Genomic DNA, 14499 nt, shown 5'->3' with positions numbered 1-14499 from the left:
TGATTCACCCCCCCTCTCAGTATTATTTCCAACAATTGGAATCAGAGCAGGTCCTTCTGAAGAAGCTTGATCGCTTGAAGGAAGATCCATCATCATGAGCAACTATGAGAGAGAAGCATCTATCAGGCCACCAATTTTTGACGGGACAAACTTCGTATATTGGAAGGTAAGAGTTACTGCCTATCTTCAATCTCTTGGTACAGAAGTCTGGGATATCATAGATACAGGGTACACTTTTCCATCAGCAACTCCTACAGATCCGGCTGAGAAGAAGAAATATGAAACAAATGCAAAGGCTATCAATACTCTATTAGGATGTCTATCTCAATCAGAATTCGTGAAGGTTATGTAGTATAAATCCGCAAAAGAAATACGGGACAAGATTGTTCTGAGCTATGAAGGAGATGATTAGGTAAAACGAGCAAAACTTCAAACCCTCAGAATTCAGTATGAAAATCTTAGAATGCACAACGATGAAAGTGTGGATAACTATTTCCTTCGTGTAGATGAGATTGTTAATTGTATGAAAAATTTGGGTGAAGAAATAAAAGAGGCTATTGTGGTTGAAAAGGTTATAAGATATTTGTCCCCTAGGTTTGAATCTAAAGATTCTGCAATAGAAGAAAAAGAGAATCTACGAAACCTTACCATGTCACAACTGCACGAAATTCTGACTACTTATGAAATGAGGAAAGGAAGACCATTAGACAGGAGAGAAGCTTCCTTCAAGGCTTCAAGAAAAGGAGATTACTATGAGTCAGGACACATGTCAGAAGAAGAAGAAGAATCAAATTTTGTCAAAAACCTTCAACGGTGTGGTGGACGATTCTTAGGTAAGTTACCTTTCAAATGCTTTGCTTGTGGAAGAGTCGATCACTATGCTGCCAAATGTCCTCATAAGGATAAGATTGACAAGGGTAAGGAACCTATTAGATGGAACAAGAAACAAAATGTAAATAAGAAAAGCTATTACACTCATGAAGACAGTGATGGACTCTCAAATAGTGATGAAGATGAACGAGGTAATAATTATAAACTTTTAATGGCTTTTGAAGATGATGATTACATGGATGCTATAGATGAAGAAGGTCTTTATGAAGAGATTTCTAAAGTCAAAATTTTTTTAGAAGAGAAAAATGTGATTATTGATTCTCTGCAATGTCAACTGGCTGAAAGGGAAAAACATCAAGAAAAATTGGAATGTGAAATTGTTGGTCTTAGAAAAGAGATTGAGAAAACAAAAGCTCTTAATCTTAAATTTGTTAAAGGATCTGAAACTCTGGATGAGATTATCAATGTGCAGCGTTCTCCACTAATCAAGATAGGTCTGGAATATAATGGAGAAGCATCTCAAGCATCCACCTCCAAAAGTTATCTTGATGCAACAAGGAGGAGCGAGCAAAGGCCTAATAGAAATCATCAGATAATTCAAGGACAGTTTACCTCAAGAATGAACAAAGACTATCAGGAAAATCGGGGGCAATCTACTTTAAGGACAAACAGAAGCCACAACCAGCCACAGGTAAAATCTTCCCAATTTGCCTCAAGAATGGATGTCAGTAGAAACTACAATCGGTTGGTTGATAGATTTGATAATCGCAGGAGTTTCTTCAATGGCCAATGTTTCTCTTGCCATAACTTTGGCCACAAAGCAGCTCAATGTGTTTCCTATAAGACAATCATGACTAGAGAAGCTCAAAAACAAAGAAGTATGACTGGAATCACGAAAAGGACCTATAACAACTTTTCTGCCCTTGAGAATGAAATTGAATGTTCTATTTGTAATAACTTCGGTCATGAAGATTCTGAATGTAGGAGCAGGTTTCGGAAGACAACTCAGAAGGAACAAACCTCAAATGCCATAACATGGAGAATGAAGGAACTGCAACCAGAAATATGTGGGATAGCTTTATATGCAGAAGGACAAGAAAATCAATGGTACATCGACAGTGGATGTTCGAAGCATATGATAGGTGATAAAGAAAAACTTCAATCATATAGTGCTTTAGAAAAGGGAAAGAAAGTTTCTTTTGGAAATGATACCCCAGCAGTCATAAAAGGAAAAGGCACTGTTCAGTTGAAAGAAAAAGTCAAGGCTGGAAATGTTTTCTATGTTGATGGCTTGAAGCATAATCTACTGAGTGTCAGTCAGATGTGCGATCAAGGAACTGAGGTAATATTTTGATCAAATAGATGTAGTGTTCGTGATCTTGATACAGGAAAAACAGTGATCAAAGGCGTAAGAACTCCAAATAATTTATACATATTTGAAGAAGGACAACAACAATGCTATTTGAGCAAGAATGATGAACACTGGTTATGGCACCGGAGGTTGGGGCATCTAAGCTTTTCACAGATAAGGAAAGCATGCAAATACCAGGCAGTTCGTGGTCTTCCAGACATCAGAATTCCAGACAATACAATATGCAAATCATGTCAGTTTGGTAAGCAAACCAGAACTAACTTCCCTGAGAAGGAAGGATCAGCTAGTAGGCCTCTTGAACTAGTCCATACAGATGTATGTGGTCCATCTAGGAAAAGGTCACCTCGAGGAGAAGAATACTTTATTTTATTCATTGACGACTTCTCTAGGATGGTTTGGATAGGACTTATGAAGCACAAAGACGAAGCCTTCAAAAAATTCAAATCTTTCAAAGCCTTGGTTGAAAATGAATCAGATCACAAAACTAAGTGCCTCAGGTCTGATAGAGGTGGGGAGTTTACCTCAAATGAATTTTTCGATTTTTGTGAAGAACATGGAATAAGAAGGGAATCTCTACAACTAGAACTCCTCAGCAAAATGGAGTAGTGTAAAGGATGAACAGAACGGTTCAACAAATGGCTCATGCTATGCTTGATGAGTCTAGAACTCCCGCAACCTTCTGGGGTGAAGCTGCATTTGTAGTGGTTGTTATTCTGAACAAAACAAATGTCCGTGTGAACATCACTCAAACTCCTCATGAGCTCTGGTATGGTGAGACTCCTTCGGTAAAACGTTTCAAAATCTTTGGAAGCAAATGCTATATTAAGAATAATGTTGAAAATCTTGGCAAGTTTGAACCTAGAGCAGATGAAGGCATTCTCCTTGGTTATTCTCCTCACAGCAAAGCATATAAGTGTTACAACAAAAGACTTGGAAGAATAGTTGACATCATTGATGTAGTGGTTGATGAAGAAGGAAACATTCCTAGGCAAGTAAATTATGAAAATATCGAAGAGGATGAAGACCATCCTTCAAATCAGACTGATGATGAAGAAGAACCTCTAGAGGCACCAGAGGAACAGATAAGGATAGAAGAGAAGACTCCATCCAGGTATGTTCAGAAGAATCATCCAGAATCTCAAATTCTGGGGCAGAAAGAGGCAGGTATACAAACAAGAAGAACAATTGCAGAAGCCTCAAGCTATTTGGCATTGCTCTCCTCCACTGAACCACAAAATGTAAAAGAGGCATGCAAAGATGAATGCTGGGTCAAGGAAATGGATGAAGAACTTGAGCAGATTGAAAAAAATAACACTTGGGAGCTGGTTCCTAGACCAAAAGATAAGAATGTCATAGGGACAAAATGGATCTTTAAATACAAGATGAATGAAAATGGGGAAGTGATTAGAAACAAGGCCATAATTGTTTGTAAAGGGTATGCTCAACAAGAAGGAATAGACTTTGAAGAAACTTTTGCTCCCATTGCTAGACTTGAGGCCATCCAAATGTTTCTTGCTCTCTCAAGCTTTCAGAAGTTCAAAGTATTTCAAATGGACGTGAAATCAGCCTTTCTGAATGGAGACTTAGAAGAAGAAGTGTACATTGAGCAACCAGATGGTTTCATTCTTGGGAATGATCCAAATCTTGTATGCAGATTAAAAAAGGCTCTCTATGGTCTTAAACAGGCTCCAAGGGCTTGGTACTATCGTTTAGACAAATATATTCATCAACAAGGTTTTTCAAAAAGGATCAGCAGATAGAAATCTTTATATAAAAATTGAAAATGACAAATTTCTAATACTTGTTTTGTATGTAGATGATATTATCTTTGGCAGCAATGAAGAAGCTATGAGTCAAATCTTTGCTTTGGTGATGCAGAAAGAATTCGAAATGTCTTTGCTTGGAGAACTGACATATTTTATTGGATTGAAAATCCAACAAAATAAAGGCAGTATATTTTTGTCTCAAACCAAGTATCTCAAGCAGATCTTGAAGAAATATGGCATGGAAGATGCAAAACCAGTATGTACCCCCATGGTTACAGGATGCAGCCTTAGTGCAAATGATGAATCAGCAGCAGTGCATCAACCAACCTATAGATCTATGATTGGAAGTCTACTTTATTTGACAGGTACCCGACTAGACATCATGCATGCAGTGGGAATAGTTGGAAGATTTCAAGCAAATCCTAAGGAAACTCATCTTTAGGCAGTTAAGAGAATCTTCAAGTACCTTCAAGGAACTAAAAACTATGGCTTATGGTATCCTAGAGATATAGATCTCACACTTCATGCTTATATAGATGCAGATTAGGCCGAAAGCGTGGATGACAGGAAGAGCACAAGTGGTGGTGCATTCTTTATGGGTTCCAGATTAGTATCTTGGTTCAGCAAGAAACAGAGTTCGATTGCTTTATCTACAGCTGAATTGGAATATGTGGCTGCTGCATCTTGCTGCACTCAACTCCTTTGGATGATGCAGATCTTGCAGGATTTTCAAATCACTTGTACACCACCTATCTCCATCTTATGTGATAATACAAGTGCAATCAGCATTTCAAAGAACCCTGTCATGCATTCAAAGACCAAGCACATACCGATCAAGTATCACTTTCTCCGGGAACAAGTGTTGGAACAAAAGGTCAAATTGGAGTATGTTCCTTCTAAGGAACAAGTTGCTGATATTCTCACTAAACCACTGCCCAGGAAAACTTTTGAATACCTCAGACATAAGCTGGGAGTAGTTGATGCATCATCTTGCTGTTAAAACTTGTCTATTTCAGAGAAAAATGGGTGTACGTGAGTTTCCTGAGGAGGATCCGCGTACATACACTGGTTTGTGCAGAGACAGTCGCGTATATGGAGGTTTGATGGATATTAGTAGGGACAAGCTCTGGTTGAAGATATTATGATATGGGTCTGACAGAGACCATCTGGCACAGGTTCAGGGGAGCAGATAAACTTCTAATGATGCATTGTTGGCATTATCTTAGAAGCTTTTGGTTCAAGTACACAACTGTTGTTGGTTTCAAGAGGAATGAAGGCAGAGGGAGAACAAAAGGAAATCTTGGTTGCTGATCTGAATGGTGATTGACAGATGCTGCTGATATCAGTTACTGGTCTTGCTCTAGATAATTTCGTCTCTATGTCATGTATCTCTTTTATGGTGTCAAGGTCATGTAACGGCCTATTTTGGTTTCCCCACTATGCCTGGGATGAAGATGTAATGTACTTGGATGTCATATGTAAATTTCTGATGTATCCCCACTTGGTTGGGTGTTGGATGTATGTATTGAGTCTTTTGGTGATAGGAAGGTCTTTTATGATGTATAAGTCATCGTTCTTCTTGAAGAACATCTTTCTGCAGATCTTGCCTACAGTCAGGGGGAGCATGGTCAGCACAGCAGGGCAGAGATTTCAGCATGTACTCAGGGGGAGCACAACCCTTTGCCCTTGATGACAAAGGGGGAGAATGACTTTGAGGATCTTGGGGTTGCCATCAAGTCCAAAGGGGGAGATTATTGGCATTATGGCACAGGTTTGGAGCTATGGCACATGTGTTGTCCTTGATGGCAACTCTCTTTGGTAACAGATCTCAGTTCAGGCTTTCAGAATGAAGGAAAAGACATATACGCAGGTTCATCTAGACGAAATGCGTATACACATGATTTAGACGTTACAAAGGCGCATTTGCGTATACATGCACTTTCACAGAAGGAAAAGCGTGTATATGTTGGAAAACTTACCTTTTGTCCGTGGTAGTTAGTCCTTGGTACTTGAACCTATGGTTTTGGACCATGGTATCTCGTCAGAAGTGTTGATCCCAAGTATTGGGTCCATGGTATTATGTTATTATGGTTTTGGACCATGGTATTGTGAAAGGCCTAAGACTATAAAAGAGGAAGGAGATCATTTGGCAAGAGACATCTGAATTAATTGAATATCTAATAAGTGCTAGATCTGAAATATTGATTGGGGTTATGGTGCAAATCTAGATCTGAATGAAGGAGGAACCTTAGTGCAAAGAGAAGGATAAGTTCTATTGATGGGTCATAATATTAAGGCTTGAATGATAGTATCTTTGTATGATTTTGATCTGTTATATGTGGCACATGCTTGATCTATAAATCTGATACTCTGGGCTAATCAGTGTCTGAATTTTTTGATAGAGTGAATTATCCTTTATAGATCTATACGCAGGTTCAGTGAAGCTAAGGTGCGTACACATGCGGTTTTGGTAAGGGAAAGAAGCGTATACACAGGTTGGCTTTGACACAGAAGCGTATACACGTAGGTTTCTGAACAGTGAAGTAGCGTACATCTCTTAATTATATTCTAGCTACTTCTGTTTATTGCTGCAGTAGTCTGGGTTCAGAATTGGTGTGTGGTTACAGTTACTGTGTTCTGGGTACAACTGTCAAAGAAGTGTTTATTTTGATTAAATTTTGATTGGTGAAAAGGTGATTGATTGATGCAGAAATTCTTGATGTTTGATTGATGTGGATCCAGTCTAAAAATTTATGAAACGTGGTCCCTGGAAGAAAGAGAAGGTTGTAGCCTTCTGTAGGCCAGCACCTATGTACTAGTATCTTGGCTAGTGCAAGAGCTAAGGGGGTTGTAGCTCCCTTCCAGGAGAAGCTGGAGAATGAGGGAGGGTTGTAGCTCTCTGTAGGTTGTAGCCTGCGTACTGGTAAAGGACTGCACCAGTACATTGTAAAAAGAAGTTTCTAATTAAAAGAAGATAGAGACGAATTGCAACAGGTGGTTTTCACCCACATTGGGTTTCCACCTTATATCTTGTGTTCTTGTGTGTGTGATTGTCTTCAGATCTGTTTTACTATTTCTGGTTACTGTTTATTTGATCCTAATACACAAATTAATGATCAAACATCAGTAAGATAAACTAAATTATAAGTTTTCTTTGCATACGCGGGTTTCCTTCTCTGTAGTTGCGTATATACACGATTTTATCTAAATGAAGTAGCGTATATGATCTGGGTTTGAAAAAGAAAATAAGTGACTTTATAATACTGATTCACCCCCCCCCCCCCCCCCCCCCTCTCAGTATTATTTCCAACATATGGTGAAGCTCATCATGGAGCAGAGTGCAAAGCTGAAGAAAATGGATAGAGAGATGGAAAAATTGATTAAAGAGAAGGAAAAATCTCCCAAAATGGTTGTTTTCCCATTGCAAGTACTCCCTATTATAGCCATTCCTATAGCCATATCTTCTTCAACAAGTACAGGGGATGCTGTAGATTAGTTGGCCAATGCAGTACAAAACATGTCTCTTCAGTTTGAAGAAATTAAAAAGTTATAGGATCAAGTGAAAATTCTAGACGATCATCAAAAGAAAACTGATACTTTTCATGCAACAAAGCTTTAGAGAGCTCAAAATTAGATAGAGGCATGGAAGAAGTCAGTAGCTGAATCTTCTATTGGCCACATACTGGGTCATGTTAAAGAAATCAACTGGAATAATATCATTGAAGAAATAGATGAAATCTGGCCATGTATCAAGATTATATTCGAACATGTAACAGTCCAAAAATAAATTTCTAATTAACTGTCCTAATTAGTATTAAATTTAAATCAAGTAAACATGTAATTAATCAAGTAATTGATATTCAACATGCAATTCAACTGAGTAACTTCAAGTTCAAAACTATGATTAGAATACTTACCTGGGATTTCGGTCGAAGTCTGCTATCTGCAACAAGGTTTTGGGGACGACTCTCCACCCAATCGTAGGCTCAATTGTGCAACGTCTTGCTACAACTGGCCACCCTCGAGCCCTCAATCAACGTTCTACTACCAGTGACTCCTAGGTCTTAGTATACCATTCTCCCAAGAGAATGAAAGACAGAATCTCGGAAAGATGGAATGTCGGAATCCCTCTCATCTTCCTCACCATCTATTAAATAGAACAACATTGGAAGGGGAACCACATGCACACACTCCATGTGTCTACATGCAACTTTCTTTTGATTTTTAGCTTTCTTGTTTTATTTCTTTACTTTTCTTTTGATTTTTAGCTTTTCTTGTTTTATTTCCTTCTTTTTGATAGTTTTCTTGTTTTATTTATATTTATTCTTATTTAGAGTTTTAGTATGGTTATTACTATTTTTATTTTTATTATTTTTATTTATTTTCTTTGTATATATTTTTAATATCATTTATTATTTAACATTTATGATTTATTATTTTTATTATTTATTATTAAGTGATTTATTATTTATATTATTATTATTATTTATTTTGTATTTATTTATTTATTTATTATTTATTATTAAGGGGAGGGATATTACATACTCTCCCACTTTAAGGAACTTCGTCCCGAAGTTATGTTGAATTATGTATTATTTATTATTTTTATTTTTTATTATTTATTATTTTATTTACTTCATGTTGCCAACACCCTCTGCTGAACTAGTATAACTAGCAGGCATCGAAAGTCCCCAACACCCTGGGAAATCTCAAGGAATCTCTATCCTTTTTCCCACTTTCGGCACCAGGCTAAGCCTGACCTAGTCTGTATCCTAGTCCAAGGCTGGCCCCAAGGCTCGCGCCTGACTCAGACCTCATCTGCCCCAAGGCAGGCATCCGGTCCGGTACTCAATGACCCCGGGCATCTCGCAAGGTTGGCCCACTCCCTCCACAACTACTAAGGCGCACAGCCCCAGGTATCGAAGTAATTTTGGAGTGATTCCTCACATCATAACACTTTGACCATTCAATTATATTTACTTTATATCGATCCACATTCAATTTAGCTTTAGTATCAATGATTATCACAGAAGCTCTTGGCCTCGTAATCGGTTTACTTTAAAGGTTGCAAGGGTTTTAATGAAATTCCAGGCTATTCACTTTTAGTAAAGTTTGTTGAGGACTCTTATAGCATTGTTCTCCCTTTGAATTTTTAATGATTTTATTCGATAGTGATCGATACTTGGATCATCAAAGTTATAGTTGTTTTGAATGGTTGGAATTTGTCTTTTCCTAGATTTTTACCATTGTCCTCCAGAAATTGGATTGATTTATGGACTTTAAATTGCCTTCATCACCGTAGACATCACGCTGACTTCCTTGCCACTAGCATACTGGGGAATGTTTCTTGAAAGGAAGAATTGATGCCTTTCCTTTGTGTAATTATCTGTTGCGAGAAATTCATTATACAAATAACTTGAAAAGGTGGGTTCCAGTGCATTAGGAATGACTTCAATTCTCGAGCCCTTCCGTTAGTTGAATTTTCAAGTGATAAGGATTAGATGAAAATTCAAACCTATAAATATTTTCACCATGCAGTAGCGTGGAAATATTTGCATGGTATATTGAATCAATAAACCGTGAAGGCGATCTTGCTCTCTCATACAATTCTAACTGAAACAACTTGTTTGCCATATCGTCTGATGCAATTATTTGGAGCTGCTATTCGACTTTGAAAACCAATTTACCCAATTAGTGCCCGACATACATCCTCAAACTTTGCATTATCAGCTGATCCATCAAGAAAACTATATAGTGAACTCATGATTTTTGCATACCAATTAGGAGGTGTTATATCTTTCACATTCTTCCAATTCTGCTCTGCAGTTAATGCATTCTTCTTTGCAGAGACTATCTATTCATATAAAGTCTGATGCAACCTAGAAAGCTCATAATAAGTATCATTGCCATAGAAAACAGATCTCTTCTCTCATATGTTGCTTGAAGTAGTAGAGTAGAAAACTAACAGTCATGGGGGGAACCACATGCACACACTCCATGTGTCTGCATGCAACTTTTTTCTTGTTTTATTTCTTTACTTTCTTTTGATTTTCAGCTTTCTTGTTTTATTTCCTTCTTTTTGATAATTTTCTTGTTTTATTTCTATTTATTCTTATTTAGAGCTTTAATATGGTTATTACTATTTTTATTTTTATTATTTTTATTATTTATTTCTTTTTATATAATTTTTAATATCATTTATTATTTAACACTTATGATTTATTATTTTTTTTTATTTATTATTAAGTGATTTATTTATTATTATTCATTATTTTTATTGTTAATTATTATTTTTGTATTATTTTTTTATTATTATTATTATTATTTATTAAGGGGAGGGATATTACATACTCTCCCACTTTAAGGAACTTCGTCCCGAAGTTAAGTTGAATTATTTATTACTTATTATTTTTATTATTTATTATTTATTATTTATTAACTTCATGTTACCAACACCCTCTGCTGAACTATTATAACCAGCAGGCATCGAAAGTCCCCAACACCCCGGGAAATCTCAAGGAATCTTTGTCCTTTTTCCCACTTTCGGCACCAGGCTAAGCCTGACCCGGTCTGTATCCTAGTCCAAGGCTGGCCCCAAGGCTCGCGCCTGACTCAGACCTCATCTGCCCCAAGGCAGGCATCCGATCCGGTACTCAATGACCCCGGGCATTTGGCAAGGCTGGCCCACTCCCTCCACAACTACTAAGGCGCACAGCCCCAGGCATCGAAGTCCTTTACATCCCTTCCAGACTTCGGCATCCCAATCCAATAACAGGCACCAAGCCTAGAACATTAGGCACTTGGCCTCCTCAAGATGGTCCCATAGCTCTTCTAGAGCTATCCATCAAGAGCTATACACAAGACAAAGGAATCACTGGCATATGTAGTGTAGAATAATACTCTATAAGCATTCGTATCATGATTCATTAGAAAAATGAATTTCATTTACTTTACAAACATTCAACTATGAACTAAGATTATTCAACATCCATCTAGGATTTATGTTATCTCATCAATGTTATTAGTGTGATGTTTTCATCAAGATGCCAATTAGTTTTTCAATAATCATTTCCACTTCTTTCAACTAAGAAGTTGACCATTTACCCCATAGGTATAATTATCTAAATACATTGTTAAATTTCACATGAGCCTCATCATCTTGAGTGTTAATCTCTCGTCATATTTCTTCCTTCCCCAAGGAAATTCTGGTGAAATTCATTGTTAAGATATTACCATTTGTATAATCATTTAAATCATCAATATCAAGTTAAAATTCCATGATCACTATACATATTTTTCTTAACCAAATAGCGCACATACAAGAGGTCATCCCTATTTAAATCTTATTTTATGCTTAATCTACCTGAATGAGGGCTTGTTGCCCCCTCATGATTTACTCATTAGTTGCATAATTTTCATTGTTCATCCTAAAAAGATTTGCTTTTCTCATCAAGTTTCCACTTGATCTCTATTATCGTAGATTCACCCATGTTCAATCTCCTTGTGAGTGAAATTTATTCAGTTGCACCCTTTATTAGTTGAATCTGACTTCTTTTGCCAATTTATATGTAATCCTTATCAAAGTGTCATTATAGAATTTCCAACTATATTTCCAACAATATTTCTTCCTACACTTCATGCTCAATGTTTTCTCATTAGTCTACGTCATGTATTTCTTTTTCAAAAAGTTAAACAATTATTATCCTCGGAACATTTTCCTAGTTTATCATTTGTCATTTCTCACTGATTACAAGTGCTTAGAGCTTCCTATATAGGCCATCACTTTGACCTTACCAATCATGTTGCTCGGTTCAATCACTAATACCATTAAGAAAATTTTCTTCTTGACATAAACATGCTTTACTTCCTCCTACCATATATTCATAGATACCATTTATTTTTCCCTTAGTCTCTATTTAAAACATGTTACACTTGAAATGTTGCTACTATTCTTCCACTATAATAACTTATCTTCCTTGAATTGCTCATTTTTATTATGGATTCTCTTCTTTAATCTAATGTTATCATACCCTTTAGGCCATTGAAATGATATTCTTTATTATTCAACTTTATTAGTTGTTACACAAAGCAGTTGTATAGCAGTGTAGAGGTCATATCCTCCTACGATTATATCACTAAACCTCATGTAACAGTATACTCAACATCATAACAATTAACTAAACTAAAATCATAGTGTATGATTTAGATGCATCATAAAGTTTAAACAATAAAACATGATTTAGATTGTCAATAAAGGTAACTGTCTTAGCTAAGTAAGCACTCCTAATTAGTTGCTACAATTCTGATGTAGTCTATTTATTTGCAATTTTCAACATCTAGAGCCTTAACCTTTAATTAAGCTATTACTAGCCTTACCAACGTTCTATAAAACATTGTTTCACTCCCAATACTTTGACATATCCAATTACATAATTCATCAATGATACATCTACTAAGGGAATTTCAATATTTTCCTACGTTATTTATGAAAATTGGCTTTTTATAGAGAGCTTAACAAAAGTTGATCGATTATTTCATACTTTTAATTGCATCTCATGATTTTTCCTTATCATTGTTAATAATGTGGAGCATAAAATAAAACAAATGCAATAACACAATATTTACATTATTTAGTGCATTAATTATCCATATAAACACAACTTTCTTATGTTAGTTACCAGTGAGCAGATGTAGAAACTAAACATCAATGGATATAGAGTAATCAAAGATCAAGGAAATCATTTGCTTCAAGTCAACCAATATATTATTTTACCTTTTTCTCTTCTTGAGAATTTTGTATAGTCGACAAAGAAAAGTAGTGACTCCTAAATAAAGCGCCAGTCATTTGAATTCTTCAGTAGTTACCCATACATCACTAAATCACCCACTAGAATATATTTTAGACTATGAAAATATTAGCATAAAATAAATCAATTCAGGCAACCATCCAAAGAAGAACATCTCCTTCAAATTTTAAAACCAAATGTCACATATGTATGGTTGTAATTTCCGACGCAAAACAATAGTATTAAGAGAATTATGCCCTAAAACCAAATTTGAGGCGATCTTCTAAATTTGAGGGCTTTATGTTCTTTATTATATATATATATATATATATATATATATATATATATATATATATATATATATATATATATATATATATATATATATATATATATATATATATATATATATATATATATATATATATATATATATATATATATATATATATATATATATATATATATATTTTTTTTTTCAACAGAAATTAGATTTAAGTATTCAATGGTATATTTTCAATGGTCTTTGGATTTCCATGACTTTGCACAGTTAGTATACTTCTGTTCAAAGAATTTTGGACTTTTCTTTACTAGCTTTGGACAATTTTTTTTTTTTTTAAGAAGCCCTCATGAATTTGCATTTTTGATACATATGTAACATTCCAAGGAATAGATGATCTTTGGAAGTATTAGAAGTGGTGGATAGAGTTATCTTCAGATACACCAGTGCAACAAGAATCAAGTTACCAAATGGCAGACCATACAAGACTGTGGGTATGGGAGGATAAGTGCAGCGTCCAAAGTAATTCATACTTGACTGTATACAGTTGGAGAAAAGAAAAAACATGCCCTGAATAGAAGATCTCAGTAAAGTTTTATGACTCAAAGATTATCCATAATAGAGAGAAACAGACAGTAGCTGTCAACAAGGCTACTATTGATTACGGTTCCCTCCTCTCCTCTTTAGGTTGATTATGCATTGTTATGAAATATGATGGCTGGATAATAATAGTAATAATATCATTATGCCTTCCTTCTAAGTGTGCCTTCTACAGTTCTACCAGAGACAAATCTATCAAAAAGAGGGCCACATACTATTGCTTCGTATATTGGATAAATGAAAAGAGAACTTGGATTCAGCCCCCTTCAACATGCAATATTATTGGCCTTCGGTGTCATATAATATGTAATGTTGGAAGATTGAATGTTTCTTTTCCCCTGCCTTAGATAAAATTTGCCGAGTGGGTGCACTGGTGACAAATGCAGTCATTGATAATGTAAAGGATCAATAGTACTAGTATAGGTATCGAGGAAATGGTAAATATAGAATTCTATTCTCGTGGATAAGAGCTTTAGATGGAAATCCAAAAATTTTAGAAAGTACGTGGTACACCTTAGATATTTCCTCTTGAACAATTCCATCAACTTCTTGCATAAATGGACATTAAGGGCATCTGAAGAGAGTAGTTGGTGGTAAGCAACAAGCTTTTATTTACACAATTTGGGGTAAGTTGGAGAGTTGAAGAACTTGTTCTACATAACAACAAGAGTTTCCAACGTTATGTTGCGGCAAGTCAAATTGGCTCATTGCTTTGGCAAGCTGAGTGAACCTTTTTGTCAGATTGCACCAAGCCGTACATTTTGAGTCTACAGCTTAATGAGTCCTATATAATCAAAGAAAATCAAGAAAGAAGTGTAGGACATGCATATTTACTCTACTAGTGCAACTGTTGTCCATATCTGG

The sequence above is a fragment of the Pinus tabuliformis genome, chromosome J (assembly GCF_031772625.1).
Source record: "Pinus tabuliformis cultivar Carrire ecotype Pingquan chromosome J, CPIR1, whole genome shotgun sequence".
Classification (NCBI taxonomy): Eukaryota; Viridiplantae; Streptophyta; class Pinopsida; order Pinales; family Pinaceae; genus Pinus; species Pinus tabuliformis.
The sequence above is the reverse complement of the archived record's forward strand: the minus strand, read 5'-3'. Positions refer to the sequence as shown.